Source organism: Choloepus didactylus, chromosome 18 (genome assembly GCF_015220235.1).
Source record: "Choloepus didactylus isolate mChoDid1 chromosome 18, mChoDid1.pri, whole genome shotgun sequence".
Taxonomy (NCBI): Eukaryota; Metazoa; Chordata; class Mammalia; order Pilosa; family Megalonychidae; genus Choloepus; species Choloepus didactylus.
The window spans coordinates 14,337,858-14,346,934 of NC_051324.1; positions in this window are offsets into that span (position 1 = coordinate 14,337,858).

The window sequence follows — 9,077 nt, forward strand, 5'->3', positions numbered from 1 at the left end:
ATAAATGAATTCCAGGACTAGGGACAAGATGGTGGAAAGGTGAGGTGTGGAATTTAGTAACTACTCTATAGCAGGTGGCAAATAGCCAGAAATTGTCTGGATCAATTCTTTAGGGGACTTCTGTAATTGGAAACATATTCTACACCAGTCTTGAATGGGCGGAAGGGCAGTGGATATTGCAGTGAAGAACTGTTAAGTATCGCCAGCCAGAAGGTTGGTGCCCCTCCACCACAGACATGAAGACTGTCTCAGAGCTGGTTCCCCAAGAGAAAAAGAAGCAGTCTCTTCTGAGATCAAGGAGCAGGGCTTAACCAGTTTCCAATTGTAGAATTAATTAACAAATGAAGAATGCTGAATGAAAGCTCCAAGCACAGAAAAACCAAGAGCAAATAAGAGGACCTGGGAGGTTTTGCAACAGCAGAGAGGCAGTGGGGCTAACAACAACATGAAACAGAGACTTTTGGAGTTGGAGGAACTCAGAATACTGGAAAAGGCTAGAACCTACAAAAAAGGGGCAGATAGAAATGAGTACAATTTCCAGCTCTTCAAGAGCAAACAAACAGAGCTGGTATCCAGCTCTGAAAAGGTTTCTTTTTTTTTTCCCTTTTCTTTTTCCTCTCCATTTATTTAGTTTTTGCATTTCAATAGTCCATTAGCACTGCTGGAACTCTCAGGTTTCAGCACTGCCCCAGGCAAGAGTGGAGTTAAATTTGAGTAACTAATCAGGTGAAGGAGATAGTTCCCTAAAGACTTAGGCTTTTGGTGTCAGCAGAGTTCAGAGTGCTGCAAAGGGGCTGTTCTCCAAGAGAGAGGGTACACAGGCCCAGCACCACCTCCAGTTCTTGATTGGTGAAACTTGTGGGATGAGGAAGAGCTCTGAAAAGGGATTTCTTTTTTTCTTGCTTTTTTCCTTATTTTCTTTATAATTTTTCTTTTTTAAAAACTATTCTGTCATTCACAATTAAAAGCCTCAGATATTTTCAATTGTTAGCTCATCCTAGAGACAAAGCAATGAGTGTAGTGGGGGAGATAATTCACTAAAGGACATAACTTCCACAAGAAAAAGGGTTGGTGGAGCCAAGCATAACTGGCAGCACTTTTTCAGAGAATTCAGACCCCAGGGACTGGAAAGCAGAAACAACTTGAGGAAGCCCCACACCTGGCAGGGAGAGGTACTGTTGAGAATTAGAGGAGCTGCAGGCATACAAGCGCCACAGGCTGGACAGGATAGGAAAAGCAGAGTCTAGAGGCTTCACAGGAATGTCTGAAAACCTGTTGGGTCTCCTCAGGGAAACTTGATGTGGATAACACCCTCGTCTGGAGACCCAGGCCTGTCTGGACTGGTAAAACCTTGTTAGGGTTTATCACACTTGTGGGGAACCACTTCACAAAAAAAGTAGCATAGAATCATGTATTTTTTCTTTCATTTTACCCTTTTACTTAACCTTACTGCTAATCTTCATTTCTACACTCTTCTCCAGACATCTCTCTTCTGTCTGTTCCTGTCTATCTGTAGTGCTCCCTGTATTATTTCTTTGAGATAGATCTCCTTTTAATGAATCCTCTCAACATCTATCTATATACATTTTAAACTCTCCCTCATTTTTGAAGGAGAGTTTTGCCAGATATGGAATTTTTGGTTGGCAGTTTTTCTCTTTCAGTGTGTGGAATATATCCTAACACTGCCTTCTTGCCTCTATGTTTTCTGCTGAGAGATTCACACTTACTCATGTCAAACATCCATTGTATACGATGGATTGCTTTTTTCTTACTGCTTTCAAAATTCTCTGTTTGTCTTTGAATTTTGAAAATTTGTTTAGTGTCTTGGAATAGTTCCATTTGGATCAATTCTCCCTGGAGTACATGGCACTTCTTAGACCTGTAATTTTATGTTGTTCTCAAAGTTGGGAAATTTTCATTGATTATTTCATCTGTTATTCTTTCTGACCCATTTCCCTTCTCTTCTCCTTCTGGGACAGCCATGGCCATCTGATATTCTTGATTAGTTTATGCTGGAGTTTATTTTTGCTCTTTTGCCAAGGGTTTTCTTGTTGGTTGTTTTGATCACTGTTCTTTGTTTCTCTCACTGGCCAATTGTCAGATTATCTCTGGTCTTCAGTCTTACCATCAAAATCAGGCACCTACTGTGGTATGCCATCAGGATGGAAGGTAGGCAGTGAACACTCCATAAATTTCACTGTGTGTGGTAAAAAATTCTGCTGGCTCCCAGTAATGCTCTCTTTTTCACTGTCCAGCTAGTCCTGGGTTGGTTTTAGAGCTCTGCTTTAACAGATGGGTTGTCCATATTTCTAAGCCAAAACAGGGCTGGATTTCCATGCCAGGGTTTAGACAAGCTCCTGTCATCCTAATAAACAGACTGGAGCATCTTTTTAAGTCTTTCAATTTCTTTCCACTTTCCAGTCTCTCCAGAAGCTGGCACTGTTCAGGAACTTACTTCTCTGCAGAAGGTGCTTTGCCTCCATGCCTAGGCTGCATCTGCAAAGGTTGGGTTGAAACCGCAAGATGCCTGTGCCCTCACTTTGCTGGCCAAAATCTGGATCAATGTGGGATGATATCTGCAACTCCACCTGTGGCAGAGGACTATCCAAGCTGACCCTATCCTCCAGCCATGCCTCAGGCAAGGAAATGGCTGCCCTCTGCTGCTTCCCTAAAGGGTGGGTTGGAGGGACTTCAAAACATGGCTGGAAACACATTCTCTGTCATGTTTTCTCAGACCCTTTGTCCTTCACTGACTTCAGTCTTGAAATATACTTCCCTATCCCCAAGGTCTTCAAATGGTGTGTGCATGCTGCACTGTTGTGAGAGATTTTATAGTCTGTGTTCTTGGTGGTCAGAGTACCATCTACTCTTTCTGTGACTTGCCTCTGCTGAGACCAAGTGTGGGGGAGGAGAGAGGATTAACTGGCCCTAGATGGAAGATTCCTCACTGATATTTCTTCTCTTTCTTCAATTCAGCATTTGCAGTTTCCTTCCCCAGTCCATATCCACCACCAGAGTTCTGAACCATTCAGAATTGTCATGTTTTTCATTGAATCCCTGTAGAGAAGTTTTCAGTAGCTATTCACATAACCATGTTGGTCACATCATCCTGCATATTCTTTTACTTTATATGGGCTTTAAGTACATTTAGATGTAATCTACTGTGAATGCAATCATTTACTTCCTACTACTATATCTTTTAATCTTCTTCGATTAACATAATTTTGTTCACAAGATTCCTTTTTTTACAATAGTTATTAAATTTGTATTGAGAAATCTGATTTTTTAACTGGTTTTCTATTTCTGAGATTATACTGCTCTTATGCAAAGATACTTTCCTAGGAATGAGAAGTATGTTTGTTTTTGTTTTTTTTAATCCCAAGTTGGCTTAAGGAGTTAATTTCCAGATAATATTGCTAAATTTATAATGACCTATGAATGCTTTTTATAGCCACCATGGTATAGACTTCTGCTTTACCTTGGCCAACAAAGCAGTCTCTTTTTTGTTTGTTTTCATTTTTAATCTAACAAAATAGATTATCATTATTTAAAAATAAAAATAAAGTTCTGTGGATCAATAGTTAAGGGAATCACACTTTAAATCCAACTCTGCTACTAAACACCCACATAACCCCAAGCAAGAGTTTTTTCTCTGTTTTCCATTTAGTTACTGTAAATTGAAGTGTTGGGTTAAATGAAATCCTGAAAAAACCTATAATCTTTTATGTTTTATAAAAATTGATAATTCTAAACCCTTTGCCAAGATTAGCATGAGGCTAGTATGTTATTGAGAGTATATAGGAAGCCACAAAGTCAATTCCCATGAATAGAGCATTCAGAAATTCTTTACAGGCCACATTGACTCCTAGAAATTGGTATTCAACATGACATCAGCATCTATCTTTGTTTCTCTCTACTGATTTTGTCCAAACATTTGGCTTCCAACTCCTTCTCCCATTATACCCAGATAATTGTCCTCTCTCACACATTGTTTGCCCCATTAACTTATAACCATAACCGTCCTTTATTCTCCTTCATAGGCATGTTTATTCCAGTAAAGATGCTTTCTTATGGGAAAAGTGTCTGGGTTGGGGTGAAAAATGTAGACTCTTGATCCTTATGTTATAGTATTTTAATTCATGTCCAGCTTGATTAATGATCTCTGTTCTTTGATCCTATTGGTTCATTCAGAAATAACTTGTCTATTTCCTAGAGCTTAGTGTATTACCTTTAAATCCAATGTGAAAGTATCATACTTACATGTATTAATGAAACAAGAAGCCAATGCATTTCCCTTTCTACTTAAGTACAATTGAAAACAGTCCTGAAAGATATGAAAGTAATCTGTACACTTAACAGACCATAAATTGTAAAAAAATAATATAAAGAAACAAAAGGTAAGAGTTTCTCCAACCTCAAGATTGAAACTCTGTTCTGAATAGCAAAAAGCCTGGATGAAGAGTTGCCTGTTGTATCTTTGGCCACTGCCAATTAGTCTACTGAGACTATTGCATAAAGTCTTGGGAGGAAAGAAAAAAGTCAGGATACTGGTGTAGAGTGAGCTACTATATGGTGTGTCATGGGAACAGACTCAGGCACAACAGAAATTTTCAGCAAAAGATCATTTTATTACATACACAGTACAAAGGGTAAAAAAAATCAAGAGAAGATATTCCATCATGGCTGGTTCCAGGAGAGGTCAACTGCTCATGTCATGGTTGATGGATGGCAGCTCCACATGCCACATTTTGCCTCAGATAGGGGAGACCCTGTGCTGTTTCAGGGTTGAGTATTTGCATACTCTTTGTGGGAGAGGGCTCTGCCACTGAGAGTTACTGCTCAGTCTGCTTGTTCCTTGTTTTCTTGTTTCAGGTGTAGTCCAATTTTTATAAGACCTAATGTGTCCCCCAGGTTGTGCAATGGAAACAGACTGAAATATCTGCACAACAGGACTTGGAGATGTTTGCAATTCGTGTATTTGCTACTTACTGCCTTCTTTAAAAAGAGCCTACAAGAGAAAAAGCCAAGTTTTTACCTAAGTTACTAATGTAAGAATGAGAAGAAAAGTTTTCTGAGAGGGTGAACCTAATAATTATGCCCCCTGTGTAGTTGGAAAAGTGAAATATCTGACCCCAAATTGGCTTTATCACATAAAAGGAAAGGGAATTAGAATGCACAGTGGGGATAACATATTAGGCCCCAGTATAAACAGATGACAGGGTGAGATCAGATTTCCTGATCATTTTCTAAACACTTCCCTTCATTCATGGACAAAGATAATATTTATATTTCTGGAATGCAGCATGGAATTAGAATCAATCAACTTGCCCTACTGACTGTTGCTTATTGTTTCTGAAGTGAATGCCAAATGAAGATGGTTTAACTGAAGGCTAATGGACAAATGTTACTCTCAAAGGTATCACTAAAGCAAAACACTTTATGGTAGGGTCTACATTTAAAGTCCAAAATTAACTACTTCAGCTTTATTTACTAGCTCCTGGAATCAATAAATACAAATTACCACATATCCATGTTTTAAGGAATATTTCCAGAGAAACCTCCAGTCTGGCAAAAAAAATGCTTCAGTTGGTCACAAACTAATACATTTCCCATGTCCTTGCATCCATATGAGATGAAAATGGAGGCTAAAGTAGCGTAGCCCTGTGCCAGTTTGAATGTATTGTGTCTCCCAAATGCCATTATCTTTGATGTAATCTTGTGGGGCCGACATTTTTGGTGCTGATTAGATTTGCTTGGAATGTGCCCCACCCAGCTGTGGGTGATGACTCTAATGAGATATTCCCATGGAGGCATGGCCCCACCCATTCAGGGTGGGACTTGATCAGTGGAGCCATATAAATGAGCTGACTCAAAGAGAAGGAACTCAGTTCAGCTGTGAGTGATGTTTTGAAGAGGAGCAAGCTTGCTAGAGAGGAACGTCCTGGGAGGAAGACATTTTGAAACCAGAACATTGGAGCAGATGCCAGCCATGTGCCTTCCCAGCTAACAGAGGTTTTCCAGACACCATTGGCCATCCTCCAGTGAAGATACCCAAGTACTGATGTGTTCCCTTGGACACTTTATGGCCTTAAGACTGTAACTGCATAGCCAAATAAACCCCCTTTTTATAAACACCAACTCTGGTGTTTTCCATTCTGCAGCATTAGCAAACTAGAACAAGCCCCCAAAAGGGAGTCCTCCCTGTGGCCAACAAACTATAATATATAAAGGAGATACCCTACAAACAGAATTTGGGTCAGGCAAAACTGGACAGATGCACAATGGCAGAATTAAGTGGATATCACCCAGAAATCCTAGACTCAGAACTAGACACAGGGAGTGAGTTTTCAACCCCATGGAAGGGAGGGTCCTATGTTTTATGAAGTATATACACTATGTGGCATGTGGTAAAGAGATTTACCACATTAAGAACAAGAAACAAGTGACATAGAGAATTGTTTGATAAAAGTAAATATTTGGGAAAACAAATATAGATAAAAGGACATTTTATTTTTAAAAACATGAAAAGGAAAGTAAAAATAATTAGAGCACTAAATATATTTTTCAGAATATTTCCTGCGAATCTAGTATGGTAGGGAGCTCCAGGACTGAAACCTTCCACCCAAACAGCAATTAAGTAGGCAGAAACTGTCTGAAACAACTATTTTGAAATTCCATAGGCCAGAATAACACTGTAGAGCATCCAGAAAGGGGCAAGAGGAAGGAGTTGATGAATTATGGCAAAGAAGAGTAAATTGCTCTTCTCATGTGGCAGCCTATCCCCATTCATGCTATGGGGCACAGACCCTGGATAGCTTGCTGGTAACAGAAAGGGAAATAAATCCTCTTTAACAACAGGGCCAGCACAGATGACCACTGATCATGAATTTTGATTAGCAAATTAGGATCTCTTGGTCCCACCAATGAGATCAGCTATTGTATCAACCTGCCCTGGACAAAGGTGGCAGCAGCCATTTTTGTAACCCACCCCAACAGGGACACAGATGGTAGAAATTTAAAAATGCAGAGATTCATCAATGACTGTGGGGAACAGTTAGCTGAAAGACTGCATTTCCTGCACAGTCAGAAAGCTCAGCTTTGGGAAATAACCAGAAAAGCTCTTAGCGTTCTTCCTGATCCCCTCCACAAGGCATGTTAGAGCCAATCTGCAATCCCCTTTTGGGTCCCTGTCCCTCTTTTTCTGGGAAAGACTGACTTGGGAAAGTCTTCTCTGGGGTGATGCTACTCCCATAATTTGCCTTACAGGCAAGAGCAGCATTAAAAAAGAAAGGACTGTGAAAAACTATAACGGCAGACATTTTGAGTCAAAGGCCTGCTGGCTTCAAGCACTTTGGAGAGGGAGGTCTGTCTCCTGGTAAACAGAGAGGATGGCTTAATTCCTATAAAAAGAGGAACTCCTAAAGAAGTAACAAGCAAGAACCCAGGACAAGACAGGCTCAGGAAGACAGGGTAAACTCTGCACACTTGATACACCCTGGGCTGACATACATGATGGATCTTAACCTCAAGAAAATCTCTGTCTTTACACCAGCTGTTTACAAAACTAAGAAACAGACATCCCAGGGAATAATATTTTAAATAACATCCTAGGGTTAACATTTTAGAACATTAAAATGCACAGTGTGCAGCAAAAGAGTACAAGACAAAGAAACAGGAAATGATGTCCCACCCAAAGGAAAGAGGATACAAATACAAAAAACACCTATGACGAAGATGAGAATGTGGACATACCACCCAAAACCCTTGGAATAAATGGTCTGAAAATGCTCAAGGAGATGAATGAGATGAAGGAAAATTCAGAAAAAAGAACTAACGGATTCCAGGAAAACAATGAATGAACAATATGAGAGTCTAAGTAAAGAAAAAGAAATTTTAAAAAGGAACCAAGAGGAACTACTAGAGTTGCAGACAACAATAAGTGAAATGGACAATGCCCAGGAGGATTTCAAGAGCAGCTGGGAGCTGACAGAAAAAAGAATCAGAGAACTTGTAGATGAGACACATGAAAGAGGCTGAGGAACAGAAAGAAAAAAAGAAGTATTATAAGCTAAAGTATCCTAAGACAGCAATGGGGCAAAATCAAACAACCAATATATGCATTACAGAATTCAAGAAACAAAAGAAAAAGTGAAAGAGGCAGAAAGAATAGTCAAAGAAATAATGATAGGCAACTCCCCAAACATAGCAAAAGCTGTGCCTATGCACATCCAAGAAGCTTAGAGAAAACCAAACAGGAAAAATAAGAAAAATAGACCATAACATGATTGGTTACACTATCAAATGCAAAGGACTAGGAGAGATCTGGAGGCTGCAAGAGAAAATTAATTTGTCATGTACAAGGGAGTCTGAATTAGATTGAGTTCTGATGTCTCATCACAAACCACAGAGGCAAAAAAGCAGTGGGTTGAAATACTTAAGATTCTGTTCCAGTTTCCTCAAGCTGCTGTAATTCAAAATACCAAAAATAGGCTGGCTTTTATAAAGGGCACTTACGAGGTTGCAAATTTATACTTCTAAAGCCATAGAAGTGTCCAAGCTAAGGCATCAAGAAAAAGGTACCTTCACTTGAGAAGGGCTGATGGCATATGGGATTCCAATGTCACATGGAAAGGTACATAGCTGGAGTCTGTCAGCTCTCTCTCAGGGTTAGTTCTGGTTTTCATTGCTTTCTCCAAAAGGTCTCTGGGTGTGCCATTTTGGATATATTATGTCCTCCAGAAAAAGCCACGTTCTTTAATGAAATCTTGTGGTGACAGATGTATTAGTGTTGATTAGGTTGGAATCTTTGGAATAGGTCATTTCCATGGAGATGTGACCCACTCAGCTCTTGGTAATAACTTTGGTTAGATTATTTACATGGAGGTGAAGCACTGTGCATTTAGGGTGGGCCTTGATTAGTTTACTGGAGCCTATAAGAGCTCAGACAAGAAAAGCTCACTGTTGCAGCCAAGAGAGACATTTTGGAAATGGCCATTGAAAGCAGAGTTTTGCTAGTCAAGTTTGCCTGGGAGAAACTAAGGGAATACCCGAGACACTGGAGAGGGACATTCAGGGAG